General features: G+C 40.0%; 1 protein-coding gene across 31 annotated transcripts in view; it reads left to right on the top strand.

Annotated features, from left to right (window-relative positions):
* The window catches only part of PTPN5 (protein tyrosine phosphatase non-receptor type 5), an 81,989-nt gene that overhangs the window by 7,687 nt on the left and 50,801 nt on the right, over positions 1-23,501 (top strand). For 12 of the 31 annotated variants that reach the window (XM_083839012.1, XM_083839018.1, XM_083839013.1 and 9 more), the window contains one exon: positions 17,874-17,982. The exons of 4 other annotated variants lie outside the window; for them this stretch is intronic. The gene's annotated coding sequence lies outside the window, so the exon portion shown is untranslated. Of the gene's footprint in view, positions 1-6,690; positions 6,792-13,266; positions 13,631-16,222; positions 16,351-17,873; positions 17,983-23,501 lie in introns of all 31 variants that reach the window. 15 more of the 31 variants (XM_083839039.1, XM_083839028.1, XM_083839038.1 and 12 more) reach the window with 4 other exon arrangements.

Here is a 23,501-nt window from a genome sequence, read left to right as displayed (position 1 = left end):
ATTGCCTCGCACACAGACCTCTCATGGAGACTTAATAACCCTTTAAAACCAAGCTAGCTGCATCTGGTGTTTTAAAAGCTTTGGCTTGTGTTTGGTAATTTGCCTTGTTTGCAGTGAAGACTTGGGCAAGCCACAGGAGTACTGGTGGCTTTTTGATCTTGCTGGTCTTTGCAGAGACCAAGATTACAGATCATGCTACAGATTCCAGACAATCTCTAAAGAAATGTCTTGCCCTCCCAGACGGTGATGCTTGTGGATTCTTTGTAGGAAGCTGCACTGGAAATCTTAATTCCTGAGGCTGTGATCAGCACTAAACGTGATTTGTGAATTCTTTTTTAAACTGAAGTTTGCTATAACATGAGATTTAGTTGCTTGTACACAAGCCTATCCGTTTTACTGCTTTCAAAATGTGGTTTTACTGCATTTTTCCTTAGTTCTGCACTCGAGAAAGTAGCAAACCTAGCAGTTTCTACCCTGAGAAAAACATTTCCTTTTTTTTTCCTACAGGTAGTTGCCACTCCCCTTCAGTGGGAAAATGTGTTCTGTTTGTACCACCAACGATATCACGAGCCTCTAATGGTGCCTTAGAGTTTTTTATGAAATGCAAATACTGACATTTTGTAAAGATGCAGAGCGTTTTTTCAGGTATCACTGTGTAAAACCAAAATTACTGAAAACATAAGCTAAGAATTTTGCATGGTGGGGGGTCTTTCTTCTGAACTGTATCTCTCAGGTGCTATAAATAAAAAGTATTTTCATAATAGATGACTTGCAGTCTATAAAAGCAGGTCATTCCAATTACTATCTTCTTTCTCTTATTGCCGCTTAAATGGCAGAAGGTATTTAGCAGCCAACAGCATTGCACGCTTCTTTAAGTGGAGGTGAATGCTTTGTGGAAGTGAGATGAGGGGAAGGCTCCACTGGAGTATAACCAGCTTTGGATACCTTTGGAAGGCAGGATTGAAAAAGCTGAGGTGGGTGGTTAAACCAGCAGTAATCGTTTTTTTGGTTTTGTTTTTTTGGGGGGGCAGATGTTTGCCTAATTTCAGTTCTTAAAGAGAAGTCGTATTTTGTAGCCCTGTTCCTGTGAAGGTTGATGATTGTAAGTATTTGGCAAGGGGATTGGGAGAGGAAAGGTTGAGAATTTTCTTCTTTGGTTGAGACAAGTACTGGGGAGAGGAACAGTCCATTGAGCCTGGTCACTGCTCCTGGCTGATCTCTGAAAATTGCCTTGTCACAAGCAGTCCATGGACTGTAGGCCGACACTTGTCATGCAGCAGTGGTGACAACACAAACACCAGAAACCTTGCCACACAGCCACTCTGGAAGGTTTTTCTTAAAATTCTGCTCTTGAGATAAAAGATTGCTCAAAAGATAGGCAGCTAGACTAACCGGGATGCATTCCCTGTGTTTCCCAATCCTTCATAAGATTTTGCATCTCAGTAGTACTTTGTGCAGGGTGCAGGCGTATGCTCCCATGAAATAATAAAGAAGGCAGATTCCTACAGGCTTGCTAATGGCAGTGAGTCCTCATGGGCTTGAGGTTTAATGTTTCTCCCCTCCTGCAAGATTTAAGAAGCTTGACACCTTGACTCAGCCTCTCTGAGAGAGAATTTGTTTTGCCAGAGATGTTATTTATGCCATTCTCTTGGACACGTGATGCTGCTTGTGAATTTACTGTCAGTTCACTGAATTACTCTCGCCTGTTTGTTTTTTTAATATACTTGTAAATAAAATAAGCTGCTTTTTTTTTCTTTTTTTTTTTTCCAGCAGCATCCAGAGACTCTGGGAAAAGGATTCTATTTTATCTGTCAGCCAGTACAATTTTCTGAAAGTTCTGCAGAGCCCTTTTACTTTTGGGAACAGAGACTTGCTGCTTCCTCTTCCTGTACCTTAACTTGTTGAGTACAGCTAGACTTGTTTATTTTCTTTTACAGAACATCTTCTATTCAGTACTCCAGGAGCATCTGTTCCATCATTTTCTGTCTCAGTAACAGTACGTATTACAAGCCTGGAGCTTGGCTGTATCCGTCTCCTTTAGGAGCAAAGCCTCCCTTGCCAGTACAGATCATTGCCACCATTCCATTACGCTGACCGAAACATTTGCTCCTTAAGTTTGAGAATAGCAAGCCAGAGAGGTGGAATAATTTAACTAATTGGCTTGTTTCAGTCCTCTTCTAAACATGGAAATCAGAGCCTGAAAACATTTGTGAGATGAAATCTTGGCACAGACATGATCGTTTCTGTGAAACTGCAGATGTGACTACTTTGTTATGAAACTGTTGGGAGCTTCGTGAATTATTGTAACAAATCCTGTGACTGAAAACCATGTAATGGCTATTTTATTCTGCTAGTGATTGTTTCTGCAATCCAGAGCCCATTTTGAATGGCTGCATAATGAAAATAGTTACAATTTTCTTTTAGGTTAAAAACGGGGGGGGCTTCTCACTCACACATATGATGCCTAACTTGCTGCAATACACATGAGGAGTTGGGCTAAAATACACACAGCATTAGGTCACCCATTATTTATTGTCTTAAACCATGTTTTCAGACCTTTAAGTGCTCTGTTCTTTGTGGTAAATTTATTGCAAGCATGTGTAACATGTTTTATAACATCTCTGGCTCCTTAATTACGTATTTTTCCCTGAAGTGGTCGCTGCCCTTTTAAATTAACTTTCATTTCTTTTGAACTTCCAAGCATCGTGCACAACAGTGTTATATCCTGAACTTTTTAGGAAAAAAACATTGTCCCTTTGAATTTCCCCATGTGCTCTCTGGTGCCGCAGCTCCTCAAACTCCTGACTGGGGACACTGTTGTAGATCTTGCTGCTGAATATAGTGCTGGCCATTTGCCATAGTTCTGCATGTTGCCAGTGGGCAGCAGATCACAAATGGAGACTCACTGCTCTAATGTTTTGTAGTGATGCTAGATAATGAGAGAACCAGCAATTAAGCAACAATATGTTTTATTTGCAGCGTATTCTATGCAGCTGAGAACATCAGTTATCACAGTCTGTTATCCTTGAGTGGGTAAGATTACATTATATTAGTGTGCATTAGATTAAATTGAGAACTGTTGCTCAGTGTTAATCCTGGTATGACTTTAATGTTACATAAAGGCTTTTAAACACAAAAATTGTGTCAGTGATAAGATACTGATTCAGGTGTCGTGCTGAACAGAGACCACCATTACCTGTGTACCTAGGATTTTGAAAAAGATTTTTTTCTGCTTGGCGAACTTGCTTAAAAGTCAGGTCCTGCTAACATTATTTCTGGCTTTACTGTGTTCTGTCACAGCCTACTGGTGTGGGTTTATCTGGTGGTCTGGGATTTGTAAAGCTGTGCCTGTGAGATTGCTGATTATGCTGGGAAGAGAAGGGAGTCCAAAGCTAGCTGGAATAGTGTCTGCTGTCATTTGGGAATTTGCTTTGTGAAGGCACCCTGCTTTCTTCCTAGGTTGTTAATATTGAACAGAAGTAGAAACTGAGAGCAGATTTCCAAACTGACTTTCTGTCCTTGAAACCAGATGTTTTTCCAGTTTGGAATGTAGTTTCCTAGCTGTATCTATAAGCTTTTCTTGCTTAATTTTTTCAGCCAATACCAATGTCTTCTGCTCAGTGGATGGCTCTCCTCCTTTCCGCCTGGGTCTGTCACCTCTTCAGCCCAATTGTCATCTCCTCTAGCTATGTATTTCTCTCTCTCTCAAAAAGCTCAATAACCTTCTGCCACAATGGCTTCAGACCAAGGAAATGCAAACCACTGTCTGTGTCCATCAAATCCTCACAGATTAGCAGCTTCTGTTTGATGTTCTCCCAAGCACGAAGGAAAGAGCTTTTTTCCCCGAAGCAATATTATCACCTACATTCATAACTTCTGAAGACAGGGCAGGTTACCCATAAACACAGTGAACAGCTTAGCTGGAAGAATTCCACATTTAGCATAAAACCAGTGGCAACTGAAAGCCTCAGCAGAAACAAGTAGCCAAGCCCCCCCCAAAAAAAGTGTTAATGAGGAAGAACTTCAAACCACTGGAGAGCTAATTACCTGTGTCAGCTGGGGGATATCAGAGGGGTTTAATATGTCATAACCTGAAGATGAACCCACCCCAGATAACTAAGGATGATATATAAGTAGCTAGAACCAGTGAGATTATATAGAAATTACTGCATGCAGATGCTTCAAATATATTGGTATTTTTTTCTAGTACTTAACACAGTAGATGATGTGCCATCCAGTAGGAATTTTGGGGAAAATAATCTATTTTATGGCTTCTGAGTCAAGGAGGAAATACTGTGAGTTAAATTAGGATCTGATACTGTGGTTCTGTGATTTCTTTAGTTCATTTGCTATGATGTGTTTTATGTTTGTCCTTAAGCAAGGTGCTCGGTGCTTTTGGAGAGGATAAGGAATTTCAAGTAAGTTTTAAGAGTTCATGACAATTTCTCAGATGTTCATAATAAAGTCTTCTAGAGCCTTACATACAAGTAAAAGTAGTGGCAACTTGTAGGCAATAATTAGATTTGGAGAAAAGCATTATTTTTTGAGCATTTGTGGTTAATTTGCTTTCATGACATTCAGCACCCTTGGGATCAAGTTTATTACAGCCTAGAATATTATTAGCTGATGATGTTGAGACTTCCCAGTCGGTAATGGGGGATAGAATGGGATGGGACCTGACCTTGAAATGAGCTGTGTCACCATTACAATCTGTGTAAAAGAATCACCTGTTTCTCCCTTTTCTTCTTCATTTGCAACTGATTGCTATGGATGTCATTCTCTCTTAGTCTTCAAGACACAGCAGGTATTTGTAAGTATCTTTTTAAAACCACCACTAGTCCTAGAAATAGTGGCACTGATCCACTCAACTATTTCTATGCTGCTTCCTGAAATATTGAACTTACACATTGTGTCTATCTGCTTGTGATTGCCATCTTTCTTCTCTGCAGTTGCTGTGTGATTTTAGGAGCTGATGCTTCATGAGCTACCAGAGCTAGAGATGAGTAGAAATCTGAGATCCTTCTGACATTTCAGGCTATTTAAAGCCTTGCTTCCTAGTAATAATAGTTTACATTATATTGGTAAAGCTAGAGAAGCTTTTTTTTATTCTGTTGTTCAAGAACTGGTCTCAGACTTTACACCAGTGTAAATTTTAAAGCTTTTCTGCTGTACTAATCTCTCATGTGTCATTTTGGAGCTGTTAATTGATGATAATTCTGAATGTTTAATCTGTTTTCTTTGAGGATTTCTAAGCCTTTTGGTGGCAGACTATCTCTCAGTGACACTGGTTGATGTGGGGAGTACTTTTTGGGAAGCAAAGGGATGGGAAGGCAGAAGAAGCCATTTCTCTTCAGTGTATTGTGTGTACAGCAATGCTCTGAAAAGCAAGGGCTGGAAAAGGTGAGAGTGATTGGTCCTGTTCCCCTCTGCACCTGCCACGCATTCATGTTAGAGGATTATGGTGCAGAAGGAAAGCCCCGTCTGTTGATGTTTGCCTTGGTGTAGGTTAGTTCGTTTGAATTAGTTCCTTAAATAAGGGACTTTACATAAATGGTGTTGCTGGACCTGTGTTTCTGAGCGTATGCCATATCGTGTCTGTGGGTGTGTTGGTAACTGCTGCAGAGAAAAGGAAAAAGTGAGAAATCAAGTCAGTGCTAGAGCTGGAGAGACTAAGCACTCCTTTAGTTATTTGGAGGTCATTATTTCTATGCGGGGTTTAGCATCTTCACAAAAAAAAAAAAAAAAAAAAAAAAAACTTGGTCCAAAATAAACTCAGAAGGTACCCGCAAAGTGAAGCTTAATTTTTCCTTTTGTTGAACCTAATGGCAGAAATCCCCCAGATGGGTGAAACAAGGTCAGACTTGCATGGTGGTGGTCTGCAGGCTGTATAATGTCGAGGCATGTGCACACAACCATTGGCAGTTTTCTGTCTGAAAGGATCCTGATAGTCTGCTGTGGGGCAAAAGCTGTTGCTCTGTTTTGAAATTGTTTGAAGTGGTGTCCAGAGAGAGGAAAACAGTATTGGCAGCAGCTTCCTTTGCTTTGAATATTATGTCTGTATATTCCTTAGAGAACTCATTAATTTTTTAAGGCTGTGGCAGCAGCAGGCTAAGTGCATACAGTAGTGGTACACTGATGGTTTGAGGTGCTGCATTCATCCTTTTGGGGTCTGCTCCCTTCAGTGACGTGTGGCACCCCAGGATGACTGGGAACATTCAACCTGAGAAGTAGGCTTCTTAGCCTACAGGAAGGTGACATTTGGTACAATGGTAGAAACAAGAAAATGGTTTTCTTTCTAGAGCATTGTCTGCTGTCTGATGGAAATGCTTCTTAAGATGAACATACTGTGCTAATAAACTCAGCCTGCTTATAGAAAGAGGGGGATTATGCAAGACAGACCCACTTGCTAGCTGGTGGTGGGGAGACCTCAGTATGTGAAAGGCGAGGTTATGAGTTACGGTATGATTTCTATTCAATATTGTCAGTCTGGATGAGTGCCTTGATTGCTGACTTACAGGGTCTTAATGTTGTGAATGGGTAAGCTTTTCAAACCGGGATATGTTAAGGGTGGCCATGTTTCATGTACATGTATATGCCACTCTTTTGTAGCTTATGGTATCCAAATATTTCACTGTCTTACTTTTGGCCTTGATTTCCTTCTATCCTTGTGCCTCCCATTTTTTTCTCCAGGGATGACTGAAAATACTGATGTGCCTTATCCAGGAGGACACGAGATGAACAAAAACTAAACAGCAATTCTAGGGTCATTTAGGAGGTCTATATTAGACAAGGTATGGAGCTCTTGAGTGCAGACCTAAGACTCAAGTTATCACACCCAGCTTCCTCTGTAGGAAAAATCATAAGAGATTCCCACTGTGTTTTGAGCTACAGCATTGGACCCTAGAAGAAACGTACTTTTTTTTTTTTTTCATGCATGGGTGCTTTGAAGGTGTAGAAATCAAGACTGAGTTGGCACAGCTGAAGCAGCGCAAGGTTGTGGCATGACCTTGGGGCCCTGATGACATTGTGCTGTCACTTGGATGCATAGCCGTAATACAGAGAGCAGATTAAAAGGGACATCCTCCCGTGCCCCACTGCCAGTCAGCTGTGGGTCACAAGTGAGACAGGCTTGACCACAACTGTGGCCTGAGGCTCTCTGGAGGCTGTTCTTGGAGACAAGTACACCTTCTTGAGGGGAGCAGAGACGTTGAAGGATACTGAGTAGGGTGTCACGGGATGTTAGAGGCACCAGTGCCTGGACCTTGGGACAATGAAGGAGGGAAGCAGTCAGCAGATGGGCCTCCATTTGGTACTGAAACCACGTACTGGCTTTACTCGGACTTTAGTGTGACTTTAGTATCCTTACTTTTGATCTTTAATATTAAGACCACTTGGTGCAGACTCCGGTGGTTGTGGAGTGTCTCTTCCATACACTCTCTAATGCTGTCTAATGCTGCTTCTCCTCCTCATTACTGTAATCCATTTCCAAGAACTAAAAATCAGAGGCATGCTTTCTTCTCCAGCCGATGGGGCTGGAAGCTGTAGGAGCTCCAAATTCAATGCTATATGTTCTGTAATCAAAGACACAATGTAAACAAACTGTAAAACATACCAGATATAAATGTCAAGGGGGAAGTAACACTCCGTCCAATACAAAATATATTCTGTGCATAAAGCTCTCACGTGTGCTGAGAGCACACGTGATATATATTTTATATACACATGTATATATTTTATAATGTCTGGAATGGAATAGTACTAATCTTCCTGACCCTGAATAGATATCATCCATCCTGCGAAGGAAGCAGAATCAAGTTCTCTAAACAAAGCAGTCCAAGTACAGAGGGACTGTGGTCCAGACCCCAGGAGTGGCTACATGCTCTAACACCTGTTGATTTAGAAACAGGTAATCCATCATTCTTTGGGGGGTGCTAGCCACCCTTGCTTCCTACTGCGATTAGAGTCAAGGGCGTTTACCGCCTCCAGGATTCAACCTTAAATGCCTGCCAAAATGTTCTCTGCTTTTGGCATTTGTAATGATTCCAAGTTTTTTGTCTTTTTTTTTTTTTGTATTTGCAAATTAAAATATCAAATCAAATCTACCTTGATACTAACATTTTCTTCCTTACCTGTCCTCCTCCTTTCCCCACACAATCTCCAAGTCTTTCTTTGTGGACTGGAACCCTGTATATCATGTTTCAGTAAGCTTTGGGGTTGTTTTGCTAACATATAATTAGGGATTTATAATGTAAATGGTGACACAACCTTAACTAGCCTGTTGCAAATGTGACACTATTAATTAAGGGCTCTCTAGGGTGCAGTATGCTCCTTGGTGGATTAGCTTCCTGGAAATTTAATGGCAGTTTGCAAATTGGCATCCAGTTTTGCTTTTAGTCTGTTTCTTGCTACTACACAAAGGAATTTGGATTCTCGTAATGTGAGATAGTGTGTTATTCTTTTTTTTTTTTCATTTTTTTAAGGAGATAAAAGTAAAAAGATTTCCTTTTACCGTTCTGCTGTATTTTAGGCAGGAGGATGAGTCAGCTGGGGAGATCCTGGAGATACGGTACAAAGACAGATTGCTTTGTTTGTCTGCTTAGTGTCCACTTAGTTTTCTAGAGATTAAGCAGGATATTCATGCCCAGCTGTAAGTAACCAATCAAATTAATATCTCACATGTTGGTGAAGCACACTGAAGTTCAGAAAACACCTGAGGTTTAAATGTAATCCTAGTTCTATTTCTGCCCAGTTACTTTATGGAGGGAGGTGGAGATCAGCATTATAGGGTGCTATAGGATTTACTTGGTTCTTAGTACATTTGGAGGCTAAATTGTTTTGCTTCTTCTCAGAAGAACACTGGCTTCTATTTGTGGTATGCTACAATTTTCTGTACTCCTTACAGGTTATCCATATAACATCACTGTGCAATAACTGTTTCTAAACAACTTCATTTATAGAAACAAAATAATTCTAGAATAGCTATTCTTAAAATACTCATCCTACTCTACTCTGGCATAACTTGTATCTGTAAACAAATTCATAAATGTTTAATAATGATTCGGAGGTCTAATTATAAGAACTAAACTGGCCTGTGTGGCAAACCTTCTAGCTAAGCAGTTCTATACCTTAAAAAAAAAATCATATTCTGTAAAGATCAGCATTTATCTAGCTGTTGTATACTACCTTTCAAGGCATGCCACCCTAAATACTTCTTGTTTTGTTTTCAAGTTGTTGGTTGTCAAATACTTTCCAGCCACTTGATTTAAACACTAAAGTGCTGAAATGTATTGTAAAATCTCTTTTTTTTTCTCAAGAAATTAGTTAAAGAGTGAGTCCATAAAAATGTATTGCTGTCCCTTGTGAAGCAATTTTATAGATACAAAACAAACTCTCCACCAAAAAAAAAATCTAGCATTAACCATTAAAGTAGTTCAACTTTCTAAAAAATCAAAATGCTACCCAGGACGAAAGCTTGTTTAGCTATGACATATATTCTTCTGTGCATTCTACTGTGGGTTGAGTTACTTGTGGATGTGCTTGACTTATGCTGTTTGACCCTACAAATGCTGGGAGCCATGAAAATTTTGGCTACCTCTCTTCATGCCATATGCTTTGCTAGCATGATGCTTGCTCATAAGCTGATCAGACTGTTTTGATGGAGACTCAGTGCTGAGAGATCATGAATCCACGCTAATGTTTAATGGCAAAACAGCCTTGAGTGATTTTGTGCACAAGAGAGGAAAAAAAAATTAAATGAACCAGAGCTCAACATCATCCTTATGAATGGATGAAGAATATGCTGAGAGTTTGCTGGATCATCTTGAGGAACCCTGTCAACACCACTTGTGGCATGTGACAAAGGAATACTGAGTAGATAACAGGCTCCTTCGGATAGCTGGTTCCTGCACAGGATAAAACTAGATGAGGATCTGCAGTGCAAACATAATTGGCTGTAGGATGAGGGCAGGAATGTGTCGCATTCTGTCAAAGTTAGGGTGGTATAGGGAAATTTTTTGTTTCCAAAAAAAAATTGACAGGCAAATGCATTTGATGCAAAGAGTTCTTAATGAACTTAAGCTATCTAGCAGTAGTGTCTATATGCATTTCTCCATAATGTTTCCACAAACCATTTGGCAAGCTCTCTGGATACATGTCGAATTCAGAATTACAGCACTTGCGTTTGTATACGGCATGTGATCTGTTTTTGCCCTTTGTTACTTACGGCCTGTACTCTGCCTCACCCAGAAGCATATAGACATTTGCTTACCTGAATTAGAATTTCATGAGCAGTGCTGCACTACTTGGATTGAGATTCATGTGGGTGGGAAGGAGCATTATGTCATTTTAATCCAGCAGTTAGTTCAGGGATAAAGGAACAGGGAAGTGATAGTTATGCGGAGGTGGGGATGCAGACCCGTGTGGAGTTGGTAGAAGGGCTGTGCGGCAGAACAGTAATTCCTTTTTCATATAAAATTTCTTGGATCCAGCTGCAGTGTGTATTCCATGGTGCAGTGCTGATGGCTGGAAGGTGTTCATACCCACCTCTTTTTATCCTCATAGAAAGATGTCTTTCAAAGGCTCAGGTGGATTTTGGTAGGGTTGTGGACTCAAAGTCATGCACGTCTGTGGATCTGGTATTCTTAGTGCTCCTCATAAGGGTCCTAGCAGAAGAATGTAGTAATTTTGGTGCTTGCTTTTTGTATCATTTTCATGAAATCTGCTGAAAGGAATTATCCTTACTGCACAAAGACTGATTGCTGAGGAAGATATTGTGACCACTTGTAGTGGCTGGCTCTCTAGCAGGGTTTTTTGACTGCTATGTGGGAGTTTGAGGTTTCATCAGAGCAGAGAATTTAATTTCCCTATTTCACTGAGGTTAGATTTTTACAGAAATATAACTCTGTGTACCTTGCAGAATCTGCAGGAGAGCAGAGCTGATTTGTGTTGAGACAGATCTCCCACACAGCTGTGAAAACAAGTGCACAAATTCAGAGGAGCTGGGTGTAAATCTGAAGTAACTGTCATGGCGATTGATGTTCTCTCTAGGAGTTAATCTAGATTTACATCAGGGTAACTGTGACCAGAATCTCTCAGTCTTTGCTAGACTTCAGTAGCTCACAAAATTAATTGCTAATTAACTCGAGATAGTTGATTATTGTGGATGCTTCCCACATATTTCTTCTGTCTTACCATCATGGAACTTAAAGGCAAAGCTCCACAATATCAGACCAGACCCAACATATTCTGAACTCCTGCTTGTCAAAAGCTGTCCCCTTCAGCTAGACATTAACCTTCTAAGTGCGGTCGGCAGATACACCAAAGCACTGCAGTCCTCAGGAATCCAAACTTGCGTGCCTCTGGGGGATAAACAGCAGAGACATGGCAGCACACATCATCTATGGCACTTAAAATAGCAAGGAAGCAGTTAGAGGAGGTCCTGCAGGGCTGTCCCAGGTTATCCTGGAAGGCTGGCCTTGCCACTTTCTGCAGTGGAGAGGTGCAGCATGAGTCTTTTTGACATAAATATAGTAGTCAATGTTGAGTGGGCTCACAGCTGAGATACCTAAGAAACAGCCTGAGATACCTCCCCTTAAAGCACTACTCCCCTTGTGTGTCAGAAAGGAATTGGATTTGTGTGCTGTTAATTCTACAGAAAGCAGGTTGTAACACGAAGTATCTCATGGTAAAATATTAATTGGCAGCATTCAGGGCTATTAGGAGGGGAGATGGCAGCGCTGTTCCTTCAAGGGTTGGCAATGCTGAGGTGCCTGAAGGTTCTGCTTCCCTCCTTTTCTCTAAAGTTTTCACCCTCAATATTACACGAAGAAGGCCCACCTTTTTGTGTGTGTGTTTGGTTTTATATGGTTTGAGTAAAACAGAGATGCCAAAAGAATGGGATCCTTGTGAACTTACCTGGTGTATTGCTGTAGTTTGGGCAAGGAGATCTTATGACAGCCTTGCTTGAAAACTAAGTTCTGGTTCTGCTCCAACTTTGTCTGAAATGGAGGTGGAGGAAGACAGTAAAGCAAACTGGCTGAGAAGCTGTAATGCCCGTTAAGATAGTAAAGGAATCTGTGTTGGGGTTGAAATCAAAAGTAAGGCTATACTCAATAAAAGGTCCTTATTCTGAAAAGAAACATTTTAAGTCCAACCAAAGGGGAAAAAGGCAACAAGAGTCTAAAATGTCATCCTTGTCTTCATAGACTTGCTTAATAACCTTCCAGATCTTGGGCTGTACCTTGAACTCGCCTGTCTCATGATAGCTTGTAGTTTGATCTGGGAAGGTCTGGTCATACTGACTGCTGAACATGCAATGAAGATGTAAAAATACAATAAACTGGTAATCATCTTTCTTGCCTGCATATGAAAGTAAAGGCATTGTGCCAAGCAAATATGCGCATTAGATGACTAACAGAGCTCCCACACTGTCAGTGTAGGCAGGGAATATGCAATGCAGCCACATATGTGTCTCAGAACCATACTGAGTGCTTTTTATTCTTAATGTTTGGTTTTGTTTTTAAATAGGAGTTCAGATCCTTGAGCAGGATGTTTACCTCTATGCACAGAAAACAATATTGGTCATAGTTTTTAATATACGATCAAGTTTTTAAAATCACCAGCTGATAAATCTATTGTGAGTGACATCAGAATTTCAAGCGCTTGCTATAAATGTTCACTAGAATAGCCCTGTATATCAGATGTAATTATCTGAGTTTACAATTTTTTCAAGCTCTGGAAGAACCCTTTTGCTTTTCTAGTGGAAAGTCTGTTGGAAAGTCTTGCATTTAACTGCCCTTTTTTGAGGTTCAATCTCTTTCTTTGGTAAAATGTTAAAGACTTTGACAAAAATTAGTATGCTGTAACAAAGGAATTTCATTTAATACTTGCTCAGCCATGGTTTTAAAATACCCATGCAGACATGACTAAGCTGAACACCTAGGGGAAATTCTGTAAATCCCTGTAAGAGGGATGCATTTCCACATTGCATTTAAACAGTGAGCTTCCATTGAAGGTGGTCCCCTTTTCAGTTCCCCAGTGATGACTAATCCATACCCCTAATTAATTAGTTTTCCATCAATTCTGCAAGCTGAAGCAGCAGCCCTATTTCTGCATAGATAAGATGGATGAATATGATGCAGTGGAGGAGATTGAGCAGGATGAAACATTTGTGTCTGTAGCAGTGTAAGGTTAGACTAGCTTAAGGTTAGTTTTATGTTGCACTTAAGTGTTGACTGTTCATATGGCAGTGTCATTTAAATCCCCCAGGGAATGCTGAGGACCACCTGAGCCAAGAACTCTGCCAACACAAAGTGGGAGACCATCTCTTCAGTTGTCTTCAAAAATAAAGATTTAAAAAAAAAAAAAAAAGGCAGACCCTGGAAACAGGAGACAAAATTTCAAACCACCAAGTACCGGTTCTGTGACCTGACAACCAGCTGATCAGTATTTGATGAAAAGATCTCAGCTTGTTCCAAGAGCTAATGTTTTTCCAAGTTCGTCACACTTACCTCTGGCTCATCCCACAAGCATACGATATTTCAGAAAGCAGAGTTCCAATGTTGGACAGGTAAAAGAAGGCAGAAGTCTTGAGACTCTTCCCAGGACTCTTTCGTAGACAGCAGCAGAGTCTGTCAGTATCCTTTTAGTGCTAAATAACTTTCCATTTGATGACAAATACATTTCTACGTTAAAGACCAGTAATCAGGGAAGCCAGATTTCCCTTATAGAGCTGTTCAGTAGCCTGTGTAATAGATTGGTCTCTATTTTCTCTGTCCCCATTTTAAAAACCTGTTTCTTATTTGTTGATCTTTGTGAAAGTTGGCATCCAGATCCCTCATTCCAGTTACCTTACTTTTACTAGCAAAAATTGCTGTTACGTGGACTAGCAGTTACAAGGAGTTGTTTGGAATGGTTGGCACGAGAGTCTACAAGTACTCTGCATCATATAAACTGTGCAATACTCTCAGCTGGTTAATTAACTTGTTTTTCTGGTCCCAAGACAGAAAGCACTTAACATGCATGCTTTAGTTTAATAACACATTCCTGCTCATCTGTCCCAGGAGACTTGTCTCTGTCTTCAGGTTTGTCCATTCTTAAGGTGGAAAAAGTGAATGTAAGGACCAAAGGTTGGAGAGTGTGGCTTTTCAGGGAAATGCATCACACACACTTTGTTAAAAACTACTTTGTTGAAACGTCTGTAACAAAGTACTTTTTGTTGATTTGGGGTTGTAGATGTAGGGAGGGAACATCTTACAACACAACCTTGCTACAGATTGCCTGATAGATGTGTTTGTTGGACTAGATTCTGTGTCCTTTCCAAAACAGGGAAGAACTAGCAATAAACCATTTTATCGTTGTGTTCCACTCTTTAGATTTGTGTTATTGTTCTGTGATGATGCTCCTGCACATCAGCCTTCTCTGCTCCTTTGTCAGTGCCCAGGTAATCATATGCACAAGTTTTGCTTGTGTCTGGGCAGACTATGTTTTTGGCAAAAATTAACCTGGGAACTTAGCAAAAATTGGGGTCTTGCTGGTACAGAGTACAAAGTAAAGTCACTTCAATTTCCATGAAGTAGATTGGATGTGCTGTTGAGTATGTGGTACCAGTAGTTTAGCAATTGCTTATCAGTTTGCTGTGACACATCCTCTAGAGGTTTCACACAGAGCAAATTGATGTGCTGAATTCCTCTCTTAACTCAGAGTCTGGATTTGCTGGCACTTATGCACATGAGTAAGTGTGTGACTAGTTTTATCTGCTTGTGTCAGCGTAACAAAGGACATGTAAGAGTTTTAAAAGCAAGGGCTTGGTTGCGCAGCTACATTCAACTTAGTGTTTCAGGTGACTAGCTGTTGGTAAAATTATTCAGCCTCCAAGGTTTTTCTTATACTCATGGGTGCATAGCAGCATATTTTGTCTAGATCACTGCAAAGTAGGTACAAAATGCTACCAGGTCTTAGTATTGTTTTCACACCAGTTTTGATAATAACTGCAAGATTTGTAAGGTGTTTGAGAATAAGATTTTTTGTTTCCAGAGACAGGACTGACTCCAAACTGTCCTAGATTTAGTAGTATTTTCTTCTGAGTGTTCACATGTTGTAGGATAGATAGAAAGATGGGGCAATAGATGGGCTTATTTCCTTCACCAGTTGGAGTCCTTCACAGTGTGGAGTCTGGCAAGGTATCTACACTGAAGGCCAACTACAACAGTTGCAGATTGCTTAGAAAGGGGGAACTCTCTCTAGAAGCTCCAAGGACTTAGGGATACAGGCCCTGTGCCTGCAACTTCAGCATTAACTCTTCATTTGGCCTCTCTAGAAATGTCACAATACCAGGTTCCTTGCATAGCAGTGGATGTAAAGAAAACTTTTATACCAGTGTTCGAATATTATGGTGAACTGCAAACACTAGGGAAGGTCAAAGAACAAAGAGCTTTTTTGGCTGCTGTCACTGCAAATAGGTTTATGTTAAAAACTTGGGTGTGTGAACATTACCTCATGTCAGCTGAAACACAGAAACTACACGTACACATTCTTACTCTGCTTTTGTAAAAGCATTAAGCATTTTTTGCTTGAATTTTAGCAACGTTTTCTGTTTGCATTGCACTGAGAGCATACAGAGTAGATTGCACTTCCACCTAACTGAAGTAGTAACTTTCTACAATGGGCATATGTGTTGACACACCAGAGCCCTTTGTAGGAATGGAAAGGGAGCAGTACAGAGAGGCTGAGCATCTTTCAATAAATTACTTGATAGAGGGGCATATAATTTGGCCATCAGTAGCAAGTCATGGAATCCAGTTACCTCTTGGTAAGACAGGCTGCTGGATTGCAGTGAGCACATTGCAAAGCCTCGTACTCTGGAACTGTTGAGTAGTGCTGGCAATTATGTTATTGCCTGAAGTCTTAGTGGAGCAATGAGGATGGTGATGGTAGACTCAGAACTATCCACCCTGTCTTTCTATGGGACTTCTTGGCTGCTTTGAATGACATCTGCTCTTTAAAAAAGTTCTGTCTTCCCTTGGGACTTGCCTGCAAGACATCTTTGCAGTGTTAGAGCTTTGACTTTGGAAAATGTATTGGCAAACAAACTTAATGAAAACACTTATGAAAATAATTGTTTCTCATATTTTTCCTGGGAGGGAGAGAGAGGTATTTCAAAGGGGCTATAAAAATATAATATGGTCTGTGAATCTTATTCCTGTTTTTTTTTTTCTGGTTTTAGGAATAATATTTGGATTCCGTTTTGACACACACTGTGTACACAGACAGTATTTCTTATTCTTGGACCTATATAGTTCTTCCATGCTATGTTTGTATTATAAGTGAAAGATGCTGTACCGAGGCTTTACAGTAAGTTTCTTCCTTTGACTTAGTAGTCCCTTACCTTGGGTAGCAGAAGATTCCTTAATGCTAAGATATGCTGTGTTAGTTAAGGTTATGTTTTGAGGAGTGCCTCACAGTTGACTCCAACTTTGTTTTAGCTGGCTGCTGTCCTGTTGTATCCTGGTGTCTTCTAAGAACGTGACTTGCATTATTATAAATAAAAATATATTTTTTCTGTAATGCACAGAGATGCTTACCTGTATGCAGTGGTCACCTCATGTCCCTGTGTCAGAGGTGAAGGCTGCATTTCTAGGTGGACTTCAGTTTGTTAGCCTACTCAAAACTGGTCTTTCCAATTTTGAGTAAAATGAACTGTCTGTGGTTTCAACAAGAGCTCTGTAGGAGAGGATACTTCCAGGATTTAGCCCTTTTTTATATTCTTGTTCTTCAGGAGGTGTCCTGATTGGGCTTGTGATGCAAAGTGTGTTGGCATCAACAGAAAGAGTTGTATTGGTTTCTGTGGGCTTTGGATGAATGTGCCTGGTGATGTGCTTTAGAAGTTAATGGTGCACCATATAAGACTTGGACGAAGCACTGTATCCTCTGGATAAACAAAATACAGCTTTGGCCCCACTCTTAGTAGAATTTGTAAAGGAGGAAAAAGTCTTTGCACTTTGTTAGAGGTGTTTTGTTTGTTTGTTTGTTTTTTGTTGTTTTGTTTTGTTTTTTTCGACATGCCTGTATGGCCCTCTTTTACCCATGTTTTTTGCTATGCTTTTAGTGGCATGGTGTGGCACAAAGTGTCTAAGGCTATGATGGACTGTTTCCAAATTCTTTGTTCAGTTAGCTCCTTAGGTAGGTAAGATGCAGTCAACGGTCCTTCACAAATAAGTAGTAAGTGTTTCAGTCCTGTACTATCAGACCTTTAAGGACTCTGAGATCTTAGTGAAATCAGTCACTGTGATTTCAGCTGAAGGTTTTGCGTGGATCACAGTTCCTGTATGCAGGTAATAAACAGAAGTAGGTGGGCCAGCATAACACAGGAATATACTTCATCTCCTTTCTGTGCTTCCTCCAATCCCATCATTTGCAAAAAGCTGAGCAGAGGTCAAATGCCTGTTGAACGTGCTGCCAGGCATAGCTGCTTTCAGACACTGCTTACAGGAACCCAGCCTTAGGAGAGGACAAAGTACAGGTGGATGCGCTTCTGTCCACTACTGTTCAAGGAATTTGCAGGCTGCTGCCAGATTGTTTTCCAAAAGAAAGCAGTTCCATGCAGTGATTTGGGCCAGAGCAGTGATGATAAACATGAACCATAAGCAGTGTACCAGACTAATGATGTTATCATAACATTAAACATTTCTCCTTCTTGGTAATGTAATTTCTGGCTTCTGCTTATTTCAGATCAGTGGCTTGATAGTTTAGGGATGAAAATCATATCACAGTCCCTAGAATTTCTTTTTTTGGGCAAAAGGATGTGTAAAAGGCCCCAGTGATTCTTGGACATCTGGTAGCATTCAAGCTTAGACTTTTCATTTATGTTTTTTTAGGATTCTAGAGCATAAAGGACGTAAACAATAATCCCAGAGGTTCATCTGTCCTGGAGCAGACATTGGAACTAAGCTACTATGTGACTAAAAGAACTGAGTGCGTCTAATGGTAAGTAAGGCAAGGAAGATCAGATAACATTATACTTCAGCATGGAAGAAAAATTGTTATACACTCTTTCAGAATTTGTCCTAATTTTCTTGGAGAATGAAGGGAACAAGTAACAGCAAGGTTGTAAATGCTTTGCAAGTCCCAGTTAGCAGGGAATGTATGCTTTTTGCTAGATCTTTTTGGTCTCCTCAGTATCTTTTAATCTAGCTGTGGTTCTCACGTTATGCGGAGGGTCCGTTTGTCCTCTGTTAAAAGACTACTTGACGTCTATAAAGCTCATTTTAACTAGGATTTCTAAAGAAACCTAAAGGATTGATCTTCAGTCTTAAAGCTCCTAGGAAAGTCATCCTAAATCTAGTCCGTAGCTGTCTCAAACATTTTTTGTTTATTAGTGGTAAGCAGTAAGGAAACTAGTGTGGATTTGTGTGTGCGCTTTTTTTTGTTGGTTGTTTTTCTTTTTAAGTGGTCAGGGTAGTGGGTGAAAACTTAAGTCACTCTGGACTTGGTTCTAAGCATATTTTATCTCTTAACTCTAAAGTGTTTCCTGTCCCCACAGTGAGGGCTTTTAGAACTACTTTAGAAAGACTGGACTTTCAATAAGGCATTTGGTGTAGATAGACCTTTTTTCTTTTTATTGTCTAGAAAGCTAATCCATTTACGTTCTGCTTACAATATCAGAATGCCTTGATGCTGCAGTGGTACAGCCTTCCATACCATCTAGCAAGGATAGCTGCCTTGCAGATTATTGCAGTCGATTATTGTTTTTATGGTACAAAAGCCAGTTCAGCTGCTGTGGGTATGCCTTTCAAACTCCACGCTGCAAGGGAGGCCCAGCTTATGGAAAGATGCTGAAAGCCTTTGTTGGCGAGCATTTGGAGAACAAAAACATGTTCCATATGCAAACAAGCTGTAAAGTGAATGGGTTCATTCCACCTGCTGTATGTTTTATTTCAGAAACGCCCTTTATGAGCTGTGACCTATTCTTGTTTACATAAAAATTCTGAGAAGCTTCAGGTACCCTGCAAATATCTCTCTTGTGTGTTCAAGTTGTCTTTTCAGATGAAGCACTAGTGGTCAGCTTTGGTCAGCTGGTGATCAATGCTTACTGCTCATTTGACAGTAGAAAGGATGCGCTTTCCTTTCCATAAGCTCACATGTTTGTGTTCTTTGCAGTCTTTGTGTTATACAGGTCTTGTCCGGGTCCTCTGAGGCCACTGTTAAACCTAGGCTATAAAACCTCAGTATTCGTTACTTTTACATTGAGGTTATGTGTAGACATGCCAAATAATTGGAAGTTTGATTGTGTTAGGACATTTTCAAACAAGCAGTAAATGTCAAACTCACTTTTTGCCTCAAAGCACTTAATCTTGATAGCTGAGCATAAGTAAAAACATGATACTGCATGCTATGTCATCTTTATAGGCATAGACTTTATATTAACTTCAAAGCAAGATGTAAATGCCATTCTGCTGGTTCAACAACAAAAAAAAAAAGATTCAGAACTTATTTTACAGAGCTTATCAAATTTATCCCTGCAGTGAGATTTGGAGTAAAATGCATTTAAAAGTACATAGTTAAAACAGGAGTGAATTTGATCCATCTGCTAACATAAAAACCACAAACAGAATCTATTTTTTACTCTTACTAGTATCTAGTGTTTTTACTGAGTAGTAAATGTTATATGTTTATGATATGAGGTCAGCATATGTTACTTAAAGATACTGAGTACGTTCAGAGCTTTCACATTTCATTTCCTTTTTTCCTGTCCACGTATATGACTGCCTTGTGGAGAATATAGGAAGGATTTTAATAGAATAATGCTTTCTTTTTCCCCTAGTTAGTATGAGACATCACTTCTCCCACTTCTGTTTTTGCTTAGGCTTTTGCACTGCCCTAAACCAAGTGTTCTCCTCTTTAATTTCTTCTCATTTCCACTGGATGCTGCTTGGTCTAAATATCATGTGTTCATGATGTAGCCTAGAGGATATTTAACGAAAAGACTTTTAATTCAGCAATGATAGTGTCTTCCTCTTTATATGTGGGCAATACGAAGCAAAGGGTTTTTTTTGGCTTTTATGTTTTGTTTTTTCTTTTAAAAAAACAACTAAGTTTTGTTTATTGCAGAGTAAGGTGTGATAGTTCTGCCTTGCAGAAGAACTTAGCCTGGGAAAACCTGATGTGGGAGGGGAGACAGAAGAGATTGACAGATTGACAGTTGTTAACCATTTGACATCAAGGTGAACTTGTTCCAACAAAAAAAAGTCAAAGGTCTCCAGCTGAGTGTGAGCTGAAGGTTGTGTACTTGCCTTCATGTTACCAATGCTTCCATACTGACAATATTGTGTTAAAATACTGTGGAGGAAGAGAGTTGGCTGTATAGGCTGCCTCTGGTAAGCATGCTTGCTGAAAGGTACCCTGAAACAGCTTCAGTCTGAGGTGGCTGCACAGATGGGTTTTGGTACAAGAGGCAAAGACAATGATAAAATATCAGTGATAGTAATCTGAGCCAAGGCTCTGGAAGTGGTATATAAAATGCAAATCAGTGTCTTTAAAGTTGCCAGAAGATACTTTGAAATAAACATTTTAGTCATTGTCCATTATAGGGCCATAGACTGACCCCTGCTTCCAGTTTGGATAAGGAACAGATATCATCTACTTGCTCACGAACAAGCTAATGAACTTAGACAATGCAGAAAATGCTATCTAGAATGTGGCTGAATGGTCCCAGTATTTAGTGCCTAAGACGAGCAATCAATGGAACATGTGCAAAGAAAACACTGTCACTTTCACTGTTGTGCGTGTGAACTAATGAGACACTTCTAATGCTTTGCTTGGTTAGGGTAGGTTGAAGGGTAAATGTCGAATAAATATTTACTTTCAGATTCTGAACAATGCTTTGGGAAACTGTTAGAATGTGTTTGTGCTAGCCAGTGGAAAAGGATGGCTAAAGCATGAAATGATGGATTATCTAGGAAAAACTGTCATTTCAAACTCCCAGAAGGCTGTTTATTTCACAGAACTGCCTCATGCTGGATTTTGCATGTGCTTACACCCAACATAGTGCATCAAGTAAAATAAAATTGGATGGTGTTCCTGGAGGCTTGAAAAGTTTCGCTGTAGATGCGTGAGCTGCAGCAGTGCGGGTAGAACAGAGGATGCAGATAAAAGAGGTCACATGAATCTGTGAAAAAGAGCAAAATTAAACATGCTATTTTTGAAGGAACGTGCACTTGGGTTGACAGCTTGAAGTTGAGGTCTTTCAAGTTAGATCTTTGTTAAAGCAAGTTTCTTCTGCAGTATGTACACAAAACTCAACACGGTAGAAAACTGATATAAATCTCATTCTAACTCAGCATCTAAGATTCAGAGTGAGATGATGAAAATGAGGCAGTTTGCAGTGCCAAGGTACACTGCCTCTTAAGGTTCGCATCTACAGGGACACTGATTTCAACAGAGGTAAATCAAAAATCGATCTAGTCTTCTTGACAGGTATCAATTTGGTAAATTACCATGTGCTAGTTTTAGTTATATGGTCCTTATTGCTTCAGTACAAGTTTCTCTCAGAATTATGTAAGGAAGTTTGCCTTGAAGGAACTTCACTTGAGGGATGACATCAGCTGTCTACAGTATATGAGAGTATAATTGTTGTTTCTTGTGGGCCAGATTGTGGTCTCTTTCATTTGGGGGTGTTGCACAAATAATCTTGAAGACTTCAGGGAGATTTCTTGCAAAAAGAATGAAGTGAATAAGGTTCTAACACTTTCCACTGACAGTAGAAAGAAAGCTGCCCTGGGAACATAGTTGTTTTCTTTAACGTTTTAACAAATACATGTTTAGACAGATTGTTGACTTAAATTTGAGCTTTCATTATGTGGACATTTCATTATTTTATTGTAGTATTTATAAATGCTAGTCAGCATTTCTAATGAATGCTTGATTCAGAAAGATTTGTCACTACAAAGTGTTTGTAGAGTAACATGAACAGTTTGGCTAACAACATGCAAACAGAATTGTGAAAAAGCCATTCTGACTTTCGCATGAAAAATCCCATTGGTTTTCATGTAAGATTTTCTTCCAGTTTTTCTTCCTGTTTTATTACAAATCGTGAATAAGTGGCATTCACAGCACAGCAGGTAAATAGTGAAAATGCCAGTTGTAACATTCAGGAGCAACATCAAAAGAAACTTAGCCATGGATGGCAAGTTCAGCATTTACCAATGGATTAAATGCATGAAGTTCACACAGCAAAATTTTACCTTTGTCAAGATCTTGAAGCATAAGCAGTGACTTGGAAGGTGGTGTTTGAAAGACATTTTTTTTGTGTGTGACAACTTTATGAAGGGCTAGACAGGTTCTTAGGCTTTTACTTTGAATTCTTCTTGTACTTGACCCTTTCTCAAGCTGGAAAAGTAGCAAGTGAATTGCCATGGTGCTCTTCCTTCTTCTTCTGTCCTTCTCATTTTTGACTTATACTATGTAGCAGGTACAACTGATAAACTGAAATTTGTAGCTTACAGATGTTTATACCTGCTAAGGCTGTCCTCTGGTGTAGTCTCATTCTTCTCACAATATCAGGGATATCTTTGTGTTCAATATCAAAGATACTTTTATGTTATTCAGTCTGGGATTTCCAGAGACATTTAAGGAAATTGATTATTTGTTTTCCGCTGAAGTTCTAATGGAAGTTGTTATCCTTTGGCCACCTTTCGGGCATCCTGCACAAAACCACAATAGAGTCACCTTGTTGGTATGGCCATGGATGTATGTCACTAAGTGCCTTTCTAGGCCACGGTAGAGGGACTTCAGTTCTCCTTGTAGCACTACAACCATGTGAAAGAAACTAGAAATAGGATAGGTGGGCATGACTGACAAGTGAACGACTTCAGCAGGCCATCTTGAATGACAACAGCTCTGGAGAGAACTGTGAAGCTGACTGGTCTCTAGCAATGCTGACAGCTTGGTATTGGTGGAGTGTGTATTTTGAGTTTTGAATTGCTATGAGGGTTAACCATGAACTTCAAAAGGAGGGTGAACTGTTTTAGAGCAGACAGATTTCTGCGAAAAGCAGTTTGGTGTATTATGGTGTGTGTTGTCATCTTCAGTGTAACAGTCCAAGTAACAAAACAGAATATACCCAGGTTGATCTCGCCCAGTGTTTTTGTGCAAAGCTCCAGTTCACTATTTGTGTTTCTATAGCAAGATATCTTAACCACTCTGCTCCTGTTGCTGCTTCTCCAGCAGCTGAGTTTTTCCTGGGTTTCCACAAGGATGTATGTACATCTCTTTCCCTTCCACAAGGATGTATGTCTCTTAGGCTTGTTATTTAGCAATCACAGAAGATAAGTCTGGCCACGTACTTTATCGGTGTCAGAGTGAGGTCTGGATGGCATCATCTTTCTTTTTTCCTGGTTTCTGATAAGGGAAATGTGGGTATGTGGGCCTGAGAAGTGCAACAGCAGTCTCTTCTAACAACCTTGCTCTGGATGGTCATGTTGGGAGAAGAGTCATAGCTGTAGTTT

This window comes from Anser anser, assembly GCF_964211835.1.
Source record: "Anser anser genome assembly, chromosome: 5".
Classification (NCBI taxonomy): domain Eukaryota; kingdom Metazoa; phylum Chordata; class Aves; order Anseriformes; family Anatidae; genus Anser; species Anser anser.
Note: the sequence above shows the minus strand (reverse complement) of the source record. Positions and strands in the feature narration are given on the sequence as shown.